Source organism: Jaculus jaculus, chromosome 3 (assembly GCF_020740685.1).
Source record: "Jaculus jaculus isolate mJacJac1 chromosome 3, mJacJac1.mat.Y.cur, whole genome shotgun sequence".
Lineage (NCBI taxonomy): Eukaryota > Metazoa > Chordata > Mammalia > Rodentia > Dipodidae > Jaculus > Jaculus jaculus.
In genome coordinates, this window is record NC_059104.1 from 87498399 (window position 1) to 87511257 (window position 12859).

General features: G+C 42.9%; 1 protein-coding gene across 2 annotated transcripts in view; it reads left to right on the top strand.

Moving 5' to 3' along the window:
* Positions 1 to 1479: 1479 nt before the first annotated feature.
* Positions 1480 to 12859, top strand: part of Fez1 (fasciculation and elongation protein zeta 1) — a 72414-nt gene continuing 61034 nt past the window's right edge. Inside the window, exon 1 of one of the 2 annotated variants that reach the window (XM_045146573.1) lies at positions 1480 to 1600. The gene's annotated coding sequence lies outside the window, so the exon portion shown is untranslated. Of the gene's footprint in view, positions 1601 to 5718; positions 5819 to 12859 lie in introns of those variants that run through there. The other variant, XM_045146574.1, reaches the window with a different exon arrangement.

A 12859-nucleotide genomic window follows, 5' to 3' on the forward strand; every position in this document is an offset into this window, starting at 1 on the left:
TTTTGACATATATAGGGGCAGAAAGGTGTGATATCCTTTTCCTCTCATCATCAGGGTCAAAGAAGATTCTTCTATAAATAACATCAGTGAACAATAGAAAACCATAATCAACTTATTTAATTTAATTCTTTTGAGGTCGGGTCTCACTCTAGCCCAGGCTGACCTGATACTTACTCTGTAGTCCCAGGCTGGCCTTAAAGTCACAGTGATCCTCATACCTCTACCTCCTGAGTACTGAGGTCAAAGGTGCACACCACCATACCCGAGTAATTCAAATTTTAAGTGAGATGGGCTCACACCTATAACTCCAGCATTCAAGAGGCAGAGACAGGAAGATTCTACAAGTCCAAGGTCAACCATGGCTATATAGCAAGACCCTGTCTTTTTTTTTTTTTTTTTTAAGTAAAAGATGGCTAGAGTCATGGCAGCAGTTAAGGCACTTGCCTGTGAAACCTAAGGACTCAGGTTTGATTCCCCAGTTCCCATGTAAACTATATGCACAAGGTGGCACATACATCTGGAGCTCATTTGCAGTGACCAGAGGCCCTGGTGCACCCACTCTTGCTCTCTCTTTATCTGCTTCCTTGTCTCCCTCTCTTTCAAATAAATAAATAAAATTTTTTTAAAAAGTAAAAGAAAAAAGATAGGCTTTTAAACACAAATTTAAGCATGGACATTAAGGGAGAGGGAAGAGAGACATGTAAGAAGATAGTAGGGTCGGGTGTGGTGGTTCACACCTTTAATCCCAGCCCTTGGGAGGCAGAGGTAGGAGGATTGCTGTGAGTTCAAGGCCACCTGAGACTACATAGTGAATTCCAGGTCAGCTTGGGCTAGAGTAAAACCCTACCTGGAAAAACCAAAAAAAAAAAAAAAAAAAAAAGAAGACAGTAGGGCTTGCCTTTAGTATGGGCTTGGGCTTCTCAAGAGAGGAAATGTTTTGTTTATTTGGGAGGTGGGGGTGAGGCAGGATGTCACTCTTGAGCTCACTGTGTATAGCCCAAGCTAGCTTTAAACATTCGATGATCCTTCTGTCTCAGCCTTCTGAGTGCTGGGAATACAGGTGTGAGCAAGCACTTCAGGCTGATGAGAAAGTCATCTTTAAGGGTCTGGAGGGACTGAAGCACACCATGCGTAGAGGCAGCCATTCATGTGTTTTGAATCCCGTGTGCTGCTTGATGAGGTTTGCTCCTGTGAGTGTCATCCCAAAGTCAGTTCACCTCATAGGATCTGAAGGGTCTTTCTTGCAGACCAGAGTGGCTTAGGATATTGGTGAATCAGTCCTTTCAGCCACAGTTGCTCCATCTGACCAGGTATGAGCTATGGAGCTCTATAGGGGAGACCTGTCTTCAGCAGCAGTGGCATGTCTTGGGCCAGAAAACAAAAAAGCAAAACAAAACAAAAAAGAGTATCAGACAGAAAGAGAGAGTTGAGTTGAGCAGCTAAGCTGTAGCCAAGGAAACACCAACACTGCTTCAGAGACTGCCTAAACAGGCTGCACCAAGGAGGAGCCCTAGTGGCAGGAGGAATCACAACCTTCTGGGATTTTGCTGTTGGATGGTGTTGGTACTGGACAGTGAAACTCGGTCCTTGTACGCGCCAGGCAAGTGCTCTATCATTCAGTCCATCTAGTATCCTTTCGTTGTTTTGTTTTGAGACAGAGTCTCTTGTACTCTAGGATGGCCTGGAACTTGAAGCAATCTTTTCTCAGCCTCCCAAGTGCTGGGATTATCTGCATCAGCCTAGATTCTAAAGCTAATATTTTGTTTTGTTTTTCTTCGGTTGTTTTGAAACATGGTCTCATGTAGCCCAGGCTGGTTTTGAATTCATAGTGAGGAGGTGATAGTCCTGCCTACAACCTCCCAAACACTGGAATTACAGGTGTGAGCAACCTACCCAGCTCTAAGAAAAGGTGGGGTTTTTTTTGGTGGTGGTGGGGCGGTTCGAGGTAGGGTCTCACTCTAGCTCAGGCTGACCTGGAATTCACTATGTAGTCTCAGGGAAGCCTTGAACTCACGACAATCCTACCTCTGCCTCCCAAATGCTGGGATTAAAGGTGTGCGCCACCATGCCCTGCTCATTTTTGCTTTTTTAAATTATTTCTTTTTATTAATAATGTCCATGATTAGAAAAGGTGTTTTATTTAATTGTTTGGTTTTTGAGGTAGGGTCTCACTCTAGGCCAGGCTGGCCTTGAACTCACAGCGATCCTCCTGCTTCTGCCTCCCGAGTGCTGGGATTAAAGGTATGTGCCACCATGCCTGGCCCAAGAAAAGGTTTTCATGTAGAGTAATGCATGCATACTGAGAGAGAAGAGGCATGTAAGAGGACATTCCCTAGAGTGGGCACAGGTGTCTCAAGAGACAGTCTTAGGCCAGGCATGGTGGCATACATCTTTAATCTCAGCACTTGGGAGGCAGAGGTAGGAGGATTGCTGTGAGTTCGTGGCCACCCTGAGACTACAAAGTGAATTCCAGGTCAGCCTGCAGCCTGGGCTAGAGCAAGTCCCTACATCAGAAAAAGAGAGAGAGAGAGAGAGGGAGAGGGAGAGGGAGAGGGAGAGAGAAACAGTCTTCTTATTCTTCTTATTCTTGGCTTTTTAGCTATCAGACAAGAGAATTGTTTTAAAGGATTTAAAGGAGGGTCTAATTGTGAGTGTGTGTGGTGTGCATGAGTGAGTGGGCCCATGTGCGGGTACAAGTGTGTGTGTACATATGTGTGGATAGAGGTCACTGTCAGATGTCTTCTTCAATCACCCTCCACCTTACCTTTTAGGACAGGGTCTCTCACTGAACCCAGAGCTCCCCCAGTTGGGCTAGACAAGCTAGCCAGAAAGCCCTTATGATTCTTTTGTTTCTGCCTTCGCACCTCTGAGATTACAGGGTATCACTGCCACACCCCACATTTTACATGGGTGCTGGACTCGGTCACTCACACTTGTGCAGCAAGCACTATACACACTGAGTCATCTCCCCAGTCCTTCTGAGCTATACCCCTAGCCCTAGAGAATTTTTTTTGTTGTTTAGTTTTTTGAGGTAGGGTCTCACTCTAGTCTAGGCTGACCTGGAATTCACTATGTAGTCTCAGGGTGGCCTTGAACAAGAAGGCATGGGGAAGCTTAGAGTAATTTTTTGTAGGTCTTTTTTGTTTGTTTGTTTTGAGGCAGGGTCTTGCTGTAACCCAGGCTGAAGAGGACCTCACTCTATATTTCGTTGAACTCATAATGATCCTCCTACCTCCACCTCCCCAGGTGCTGGGATTATAGGTGTAAAATGGCTTTGGAGAAAGAAGTTACCTGCCTTGTGGGAGAAAGGGAAAAAGAAAGGGGAGTAGAAGGCCAGAAAGAGATTTTGTTGTGAGGATCTTCTAATATTCTTCAGTCCAATGTACTCAGCATGCCAAAGTGCCATACTTTGATTTTCATTTCCTTTTCTTTGGGTGCATACATGTGTGCATTCATGTGTGTGTGTGTGTGTGTGTGTGTGTGTGTGTGTGTGTGTGCATACATGTGCATGTGCAGGACAACCTCAGGTGTCTGTTTCTCAGGAATGCCTTTCATTTTCTCTTTTTTCCAAAACAGGGTCTCTCTTATTAGCCTGGAGCTCACCAAATGTGCTAGACTGGCTGGCCAGTGAGTCCCAGGGACCCAACTGCCTACAGCTCTTTGGTGCTGGTATTACACAAGTACATTACCAATGCCTAGCTTTTTCTCTTGTTGTTTTTATTTATTTATTTATTATTTAAGGTTGTTTTGTTTTTGTTTTTGTTTTTCGAGGTAGGGTCTCATTCTAGCTCAGGCTGACCTGGAATTCACTATGTAGTCTCAGGGTGGCCTCGAACTCATGGCAATCCTACTACCTCTGCCTCTGCGTGCTGGGATTAAAGGTGTGCACCACCACGCCCGGCTTTTATTTTTATTTTTTTGTAAACTTTTTATTTTATTTGTTTGAGAGAGAGAGACAGAGGCAGATAAAGAGAATGGGAACACCTGGGCTTCCAGCAGCTGCAAACAAACTCTAGACACAAGTGCTACCTTGTATATCTCACTTATGTGGGGCTTGGGATATTGAACCTGGGTCCTTTGGCTTGACACACAAACATCTTAACTGCTAAGCCATTTCTCTAGCCCTATATTTTAAAAAAATTTTACTTTATTTATTTATTTTTATTTATATTTATTTATTTATTTATTTATTTTTGAGGTTAGGTCTTGCTCTAGCCCAGGCTGACCTGGAATTCACTATGTGTCTCAAGGTGGCCTTGAACTCATGGTGATCCTCCTACCTCTGCCTCCCAAGTGCTGGGATTAAAGGTGTGCGCTGCCATAACCAGCTTGTTATTGTTTTTAAACATGGGTTTGGGGGATTAAACTCAGGTCCTCATACTTGCATGACAAGTGCCACTTTGTGCATCTGGCTTTACATGGGCATTGGGAAATTGAACCTTGACCAGCAGGCTTTCCAGGCAAGCACTTTTAACCACTGGGCAATTTTTTCAGCTCCCCCTTTTTTTAATTGACAATTAATATACATATATACACATGTGAGTTTTTCTCTTTTCTCCTTTTTTTTTTTTTTTTTTGTTTTTTTGAGGTAGGGTTTCGTTCTAGCCCAGGCTGACCTGGAATTCACTATATAGTCTCACTGTGGCCTTGAACTCATGGCAGTCCTCCTACCTCCTACTTTAATCTCAGTCCGAGTGCTGGGATTAAGGGCACACGCCAGCATGCCCAGTTTACTGAGGGATTTTTAAAAAATATTTTTATTTATTTGCAAGCAGAGAGAGACAGAGAGACTAGGCACATCAGAGCCTCTAGTGGCTGCAAATGACCTCCAGATGCATGTGCCACTTTGTGCATTTGGCTTTCTGTGAGTATTGGGCAATCAAACCCAGGTTGTTAGGCTTTGCAGGCAAATTCCTTAACTGTTGAGCCATCTCGCCAGCTTCACATATGGGGTTGTAAACTGGGAATTTTTGCAAGTCTTGTAAGTAGTAAAGTGCTAGTTTACTTTATATGGATCAAAATTTGTTTTTCTACACAAAGTAAACAGAAGAATTTAAGGGTAATTTCTTTTTTTATGTGTGTGTGAGAGAGAATTGGCACACCAGGGTCTCCAGCCGCTGTAATTGGACTCCAGATGCATGTACCATCTTGTGCACATGTGTGACCTTGTGTGCTTGTGTCACCTTGTATATTTGGTTTATATGGGACCTGGAGAGTTGAACGTGGGTCCTTAGGCCTAACAGACAAGCATCTTAACCACTAAGCCATCTCTCCAGCCCTAAGGGTAATTTCTATTCCTTTCTTTTGGCTCTAGAGAAAGTTACTATTTGCAGGATGGGGCATATTCTCTTCTAACAGGTGATTAGTGAGCCTTCTTTGATTCATTATGTTTTGCATTTTATTCTTTTCCCACAAACAATGAGCACTTTCTTACCCTTGAAACAATCTGGATCTGTTTGATATGCAGATTGAGGGATCTTAAAGTGCCAAGCCTCCTAAAGCTTCTGGATTTCTATTCATTCAGTGCCCAGCTGCTTTGTGAGTTTTTAGTTTCTAAGACAGCAGTTCTGTAGCAGTTGGGTTCTCTCACAGCTCAGACAACCAATCAGTAGCCAATGGTGAATTTTTCCTCTCCTAACTCTTCAAAACCCACTTGTGATGTCATGCTACATCAAGTATTTTGTAAAGTATTATTTGTATGCATGCTCTTTTCTTTCAGTATAGTCCAGGCTGACTTGGAACACCCTCTGTAATTCCAAGCTGGCCTCAAACTTACAGCGGTCCTCCTACCTTTGCCTCCTGAGTGCTGGGTTTAAAGGTATGTACCACCGTGCCTGGATTCTTTCAATATTTTAAAGGGAATTGTTAAAGAAAAATTTATTCAATGATATTTGTTAAAGGTGGACTTCATATTGAACCATTATAATAGATACAGGGATAACTACAGTGGGATTTTTGCAGTAGGGGCAAGATAATGGGTCAGTCTTCCAAACAACATGTGGGAATTTATAGCTGAGGAGCAGGGTGGGAGTCAGAGGATCCGATATTACTAGGAAAAAGAAGGTGAGAGCTGGGTGTGGTGGCATAGCCTGCAATGCCAGCATCTGGGATGTGGAGGCAGGAGCATCAGGAGTTTAAAGTCATTGGCTATATAGCAAGTTTAGGGCTACATGAGACCCTGCTTAAAAAAAAATAGGGCTGAAGAGATGGCTCAGCAGTTAAGGCACTCACCTGCAAAGCCTAAGGATCCAGGTATGATTCCCCAGTACCCATGTAAGGCCAAATGCACAGTTGTGCATACATCTTAAGTTCATTTGCAGGAGCTGGAGGCTCTGGCATACCCATCCTCTCCCTCCCTCTCCCTTTCTCTCTTCTATTTCTCCCTCTTGGCAATAAGTTTAAAACATTTTTTTAAAAGTCACTTACAAACTAAAAAAAAAAAAAAAACAAAAACAGAAACAGGTGAGAAGGAGTCTGGCTAACCTGAACTACTAGGATTCTTGTCAAAGACAGACAAACCAAAGGTGTGGTGGAGAATCAAACTTGATTAGATTTCAAGGATAATCATGTATTGAACATAGGTTACTATTAACAGGACTTTTGCTAAAACTAGATTTTGCAAGAAAGTGCATGATTGAGACTAATAGGAGAGTCTGGACAAGAAACTTTGTCAGAGCAACCTATGCTTCACCTACTCAGAGTACCTTTGCTTCGGGGCTCAGGTTCAACATTGCTAAGCACTCACCTTGCAAGATGTGACACACAGGAGATTGGCCTGTTTAAATGCTGGCTGAAATGCTTTGTGGGTAATACTAACTGCTGAAAATGAGACTTGGGGGCCAATGTGAGTTCTTTTCTCATCATTTTCACAGTTGAACATTGTCATGACTCAGAATTGAGGCCTTAAAGGGGTCAGCTGTGGCCCCGGGCAGCATTTCCATGGACTCTGAGGGGGTTGCTGGCGGTGAGATGATTTTTATTTAGCTGGATGGGTGCAATGAAATGGCACTGTTCTTTCCACTTTCATATCCTCAAGTTCATTTCCTTTTCTCATTTTAGAGAGAGCACACCTGAGAGAAGGAGAGAGAGAATTGGTGCACCAGGGCCTCAGCCACTGAAATAAAGTTCCAGATGCTTGTGCCACTTAGTGGGCATGTGTGACCTTGTGCTTGCCTCACCTGTGTGCATTTGGGATCTGGAGAGTTGAACATGGGTCCTTAAGCTTCACAGGCAAGCTCTTTAACTGCTAAACCAGTTCTCTATCCCTACAAAATTTTTTATTGACAACCCCTAAATATATACACAATGTACCCTGATCATCAAGTTCATTTCTAAGTCATCACTTTTCTGATACCTAGGCATGTTGGAGGTAGCATAAATAGAGATTATTCTGAACCTGAGAGAAGTGGGATTCAGTCTCTGCCTAAGCTGAGGGACTAAAGAAGAACCAGAATGCAACCTGAAAGTTAGCATCTCTTGCCTCTGTGACACTTGTCTAGGCTCTCTAGTCCCTTATTTTTCATCCAAGGAACATACTTATCTGTAGTAAGTCATTCAATAGCCACAGAGAATCTTTTTCTGGACATTATAGATTTAAACATTTCCTGTACACTAGGGGCTTCATCTCTCTCTTTCTTTCTTTCTTTCTTTCTTTCTTTCTTTCTTTCTTTCTTTCTTTCTTTCTTTTTTTTTTTCTGAGGTAGGGTCTCACTCTAGCCCAGGCTGACCTGGAATTCACTCTGTCTTCTCAGGGTATCCTCGAACTCGCAGCAATCCTCCCACTTCTGCCTCCCGAGTGCTGGGGTTAAAGTCGTGTGCCACCATACCCAGCCTCATTTTTCTTTTTAAAAAAAATATTTTATTTATTAGAGAGAGAGAGAGAAAGACAGAGAGAAAGAGAGAGAGAGAGAGAGAGAGAGAGAGAGAGAGAGAGAGGAAGAATGGGCACACCAGGGCCTCCAGCCACTGTAAACCAACTCTAGATGAATGTGCCACCTTGTGCATCTGGCTTATGAAGGTACTGGGGAATTGAACCTAAGTCTTTAAGCTTTGCAGGCAAGTACCTTAACTACTAAGCTATCTCTCCAGCTTCCCCCACTTTTCTTTGAGGTAGGATTTCATGCTAGCCCAGGCTGACCTGGAATTCACTGTGTAGTCCAAGGGTGGCTGTGAACTCAAGATGATCCTCCTACCTCTGCCTCCCAAGTGCTGGGATTGAAGGTGTGCACCACCATCCCCAGCTTCAGCCCTTTTTAAAAAAAATTTTTTTTTCTTTTGTTTGAGACAGGGTCTCACTCTTAACCCAGGTTAACCCAAAACTCACTACATAACCCAGGCTAGCCATAAACTCCTGGTAGTTCTCCTGCCTCCCAGCCTCCTGAGTGCTGGGATGACAGTCCTAAACCCCCATTCCCAGCTCATTCCTCACCTCCTGTTAAAATTCGTGCTTCTTCCTTCTTGAACTATCCAATGCCTCCTACTTCTTATGGTACCAGGGTTTGAACCCAGGACCCTATGCATGCTACATAAGTACTCTACTACTTAACTATCATCTCAAACTCACTGTCATCACATGTGTGGAGGCACACAATGGTAATTCCAGCACTCAGGTGGCTGAGGCAGGAAGATTACTGTTAATTCATGCCAGTCTGAGCTACATAGAGAGATTCTTCCTCAAAAAAAGAAAGAATAAAAAGAAAAAAGAAAAATAAAATCATAGTCATAGCATTTGCACTTATGGGAATTGCCAGTCTCTTGGGGGACTCATATATCAATCTTTTTTTTTCCTTTATTCTTTTTTTTTTTAAATTTTTATTAACATTTTCCATGATTATAAAATATATCCCATGGTAATTCCCTCCCCATATATCAATCTTTTAAAAAATATTTTATTTATAATTTCAGAGAGAGAGAAGGGGTGAAGTGAGAGAATTGTCATACCAGGGCCTCCAGCTGCCACACACTCCAGACACATAGACGCATGTGCCACCTTGTGCATCTGGCTTATGTGGGTTCTAGGGAATTGAACCTTGGTCTTTTGACTTTGCAGGCAAGCACCTTAACTGCTAAGCCATCTCTCCAGCCCTCAATCTCCACCCCCCCCCCCCAGGTAGGGTTTCACTCTATCTCAGGCGTGTCTGGAACTCAGTAGTCCCAGGCTGGCATCCTACCTCTGCCTCTGGAGTGCTAGTATTAAAGGCATGTCCCACCACAGCCACCTTCAATCTTTTATTTTTATTTTTATTTATTTATTTTTGGTTTTTCAAGGTAGGGTCTCACTCTAGCCCAGGCTGACCTGTGTAGTCTCAGGGCGACCTCAAACTCATGGCAATCCTCCTACAGAGGTACGAGTGCTGGGATTAAAGGCGTATACCACCACGCCCGGCTACCTTCAATCTTTTAATATATGTGTCATCTTTATGGGTTTTGTTTGTGTATTTGTTGTTTTTTACATAGTCCAAGTGAGGAATAATTTCTTCACTGTGTAACAGATGAGGATCAACTTGAAGTTCAGGTCCTCTGCCCTCTACCTCCCAGGGGCTGAGAATACAGGCATTCTCTACCACACCTGACTAGTTTGTGTTTTTATCAGATGACTATTCTAAGAGTTTTCATTATTCTTTGTGGCTGATTTGTTGACAGATTTTATGCTATTGCCTATTCTTCTTTTAAAATTTATTTAATTAATTAATTTATTTATGGGGGGGGCATGCCAGGGCCTCTTGGCCACTACAAATGAATGCCAGATGCTTGCACCACTTTTTGTTTCTAGTGTATGTGGGAGGCTTGGGAATGGAAGTCAGGCCAGCAGGTTTTGCAAGCAAGTGCCTTTAACTCTTCCCAGCATCAATTGCTTATTCTTTATGAAAGTAATACAGTCTTGTTCTTGGTGCCTGTGTTTTGTGGTAGGGAGTAATTATTTGCTGATGAGGTGGCTAAGAAAAGATTTTGAATTGGGAATATTACATTTCCCTTGTGGTAACTAATCAGGGAATAAAATCAACACAAGAGATTAAGGGTGCTGTTACAGCCACCTTCTCATTGCAGAGACAAAACATCTCATCAGAAGCAGTTTATGGAAAGAAAGGGTTTATTTCAGGCTTACAGTTTCAAGGGGAAGTTTCATCATGGTGGGGAAGCATGACAGAGAATCACATCCTGTCAAATATCTGGTTAGAAGTAGTCAAGGTCCACCCCCAGTGACACACTTCCTCCAAGATTAGTCTGGCCACCACTAGTGAGAGTCAAAATAAAAGGTAAGATGGGCATGGTGGTGCACGCCTTTAATTCCAGGATTTAGGAACAGAAATAGGAAGATCACCATGAGTTTGAGGCCAGCCTGGGACTACAGAGTGAGTTCCAGGTCAGCCTGAGCTAAAGTGAGACCCTACCTGGGGAAAAATAAAAATAAAAAATAAATGGCGAGGGCTAGAGAGATGGCTTAGCAGTTAAGGCACTTTCCTGCAAAGCTTAAGGATCCAGGTGCGATTCTCCAGGTCCCACGTAAGTCTGATGCACAAGGTGGCTCATGCATCTGGCGTTCATTTGCAGTGGCAAGAGGCCCCTGGAACCTTCATTCTCTCTGTTTATCTCTGTCTTAAATAAAAATAAATTTAAAAAGATTTAAATTTAAAAAAAGGTGAGGATATAGATCATGGTAGCATGTTTTCATGGCATGCACAAAGACCAGATTCAATCCCCATGGCTGTACTAAATAAATAAATAAATAAATAAATGGACAGGTGTCTCTAGATATCCTTCTTTCTTTAACAGAGGTCTCTGCAACTACAGACATGCCATCATACCTAGCTTTCCTTAAAGAAAAAAATTTTGGCATTTAATTCCAGTACTCAGAAGACAGGGATAGGAGGATCAATGTGTGTTCAAAGCCAGCCTGAGAGTACAGAGTGAGTTCCAGGTCAGCCTGGGCTACAGTGAGACCTTACCTTTAAAAAAAAATAAAGAGAAAAGGGCTGGAGAGATGGCTTAGCAGTTAAGGCACCTGACTGCAAGGCCTAAGGACCTATGTATGACTCTCCAGATCCCACATAAGCCAGATGCACAAGGTGATGCAAGCACAATGTCACACAGGTGCACTAGGTGACACATGAGTCTGGAGTTTGATTGCAGTGGCTAGAGGCTCTGGTGTGCCAATTCTCTCTCATTAAAAAATAAAAATAAAATAAAGGCTGGAGAGATGGCTTAGCAGTTGAGGCATTTGCCTGCAAAGTCCAAGGACTCATGTTTGACTCTCCAGGTCCCATGTAAGCCAGATGCACAAAGGAGAGGCAAGCTCAAGGTTGTACATGCCCACTAGGTGGCTCAAGTGTCTGGCATTCTATTGCAGTGGTTGAGGCCCTGGCATGCCACTTCTCTTTTTCTTTGTCTCGCTCTTGAACTCTCACTAAATTTTTTTTAAAACATTAATAATAAAATAAGAGAAAAACATAGCCAGGCTGGTGGCACATGCCTTCAATTCCAGCACTCAAGAGGCTGAGGTAGGAGGTTGGCTAAGAATATGAGGCAGGTCACCCTGGGCTAGAGCAAGAGCTGACCTCCAAAAATAGCAAAAGGGGGGGGGATCAAGTTTTTAGAAAGAAAAGCTTATTGACTACACTATAAGGGGCAGCAGGTTGAGTAGTAAGTAGAATGCTGCCCCCTTTTTATTGTATACATTTTTCTCTTATTATATATTTTCTCTTAGCCAGAGCATAGTATTTAGGCTTAGTAGAGATGAGGCAACCAGGCTTTTTATTATTATAGTTTGTTCTGTAATCTTTTTGTTGTTGTTGTTGTTGTTGTTGAGGTGTGGTCTCATTGTAGTACAGGCTGATCTGGAACTCACTCTAGCCCAGGCTGGCCTCAAACTCATAACAATCCTCCTACTTCAGCCTCCTGAGTGTTGGACTTGAGTTTTTTTTTTTTTAATTTTTTTTGTTCATTTTTTATTTATTTATTTGAGAGCGACAGACACAGGGAGAAAGACAGATAGAGGGAGAGAGATAGAATGGGCGCGCCAGGGCTTCCAGCCACTGCAAACGCACTCCAGACGCGTGCGCCCCCTTGTGCATCTGGCTAACGTGGGACCTGGGGAACCAAGCCTTGAACCGGGGTCCTTAGGCTTCACAGGCAAGCGCTTAACCGCTAAGCCATCTCTCCAGCCCTGGACTTGAGTTTTTAACACTAAAGGAAATGTCAATCTCTTTTTTTGGTGTGGGGGGGGGTAGGGTCTCACTCTAGCTCAGGCTAACCTGGGATTAAAGGCATGCGTTACCATGCCCAACTTGACCTATTTGTTTTATAGGAAAAATATGCCTCTCTTTTCCCAGCCCCTTATGGTGGTGGTGATCAAACCTTGGGGCCCATTCTCAGCTACATGAGACCATATTTCAAACAACAAAAACAAACGAAACAAAGCGAAATGAAAACACACACAACAGTACCTCAAAACCAAATAACTTGGGGTTGGAGAGGTGGATGGCTCAGCAGTTAAGGCACTTGCCTGCAAAGCCCAAGGACCATAAAGCTAGGTGCACAAAGTGTCACATGCATCTGGAGTTCAGTTCAGTACCTCTTTCTTTCTCTATCTGCCTGCCTCTCTCTCTCTCTCTGTCAAATAAATAAATAAATTAACTAATTAATAAAAAATAAACTACAAAAATCCCCTCAACAAATAAGAGAAAGGAAAGGAAGTAGAATAGTGGTTACCAGGAACTGGAGGGAGGGGTAACAGGGAGTTACTGTTTTAAAGAATTGAGTTTCTGTTTGGATGATGAAACCATTCTGCAGATGGAAAATGGTGATGGTTGTGTAAAAATATGAAAGTTCTTATTCACTGAATTGTACATTTAAATTGTTA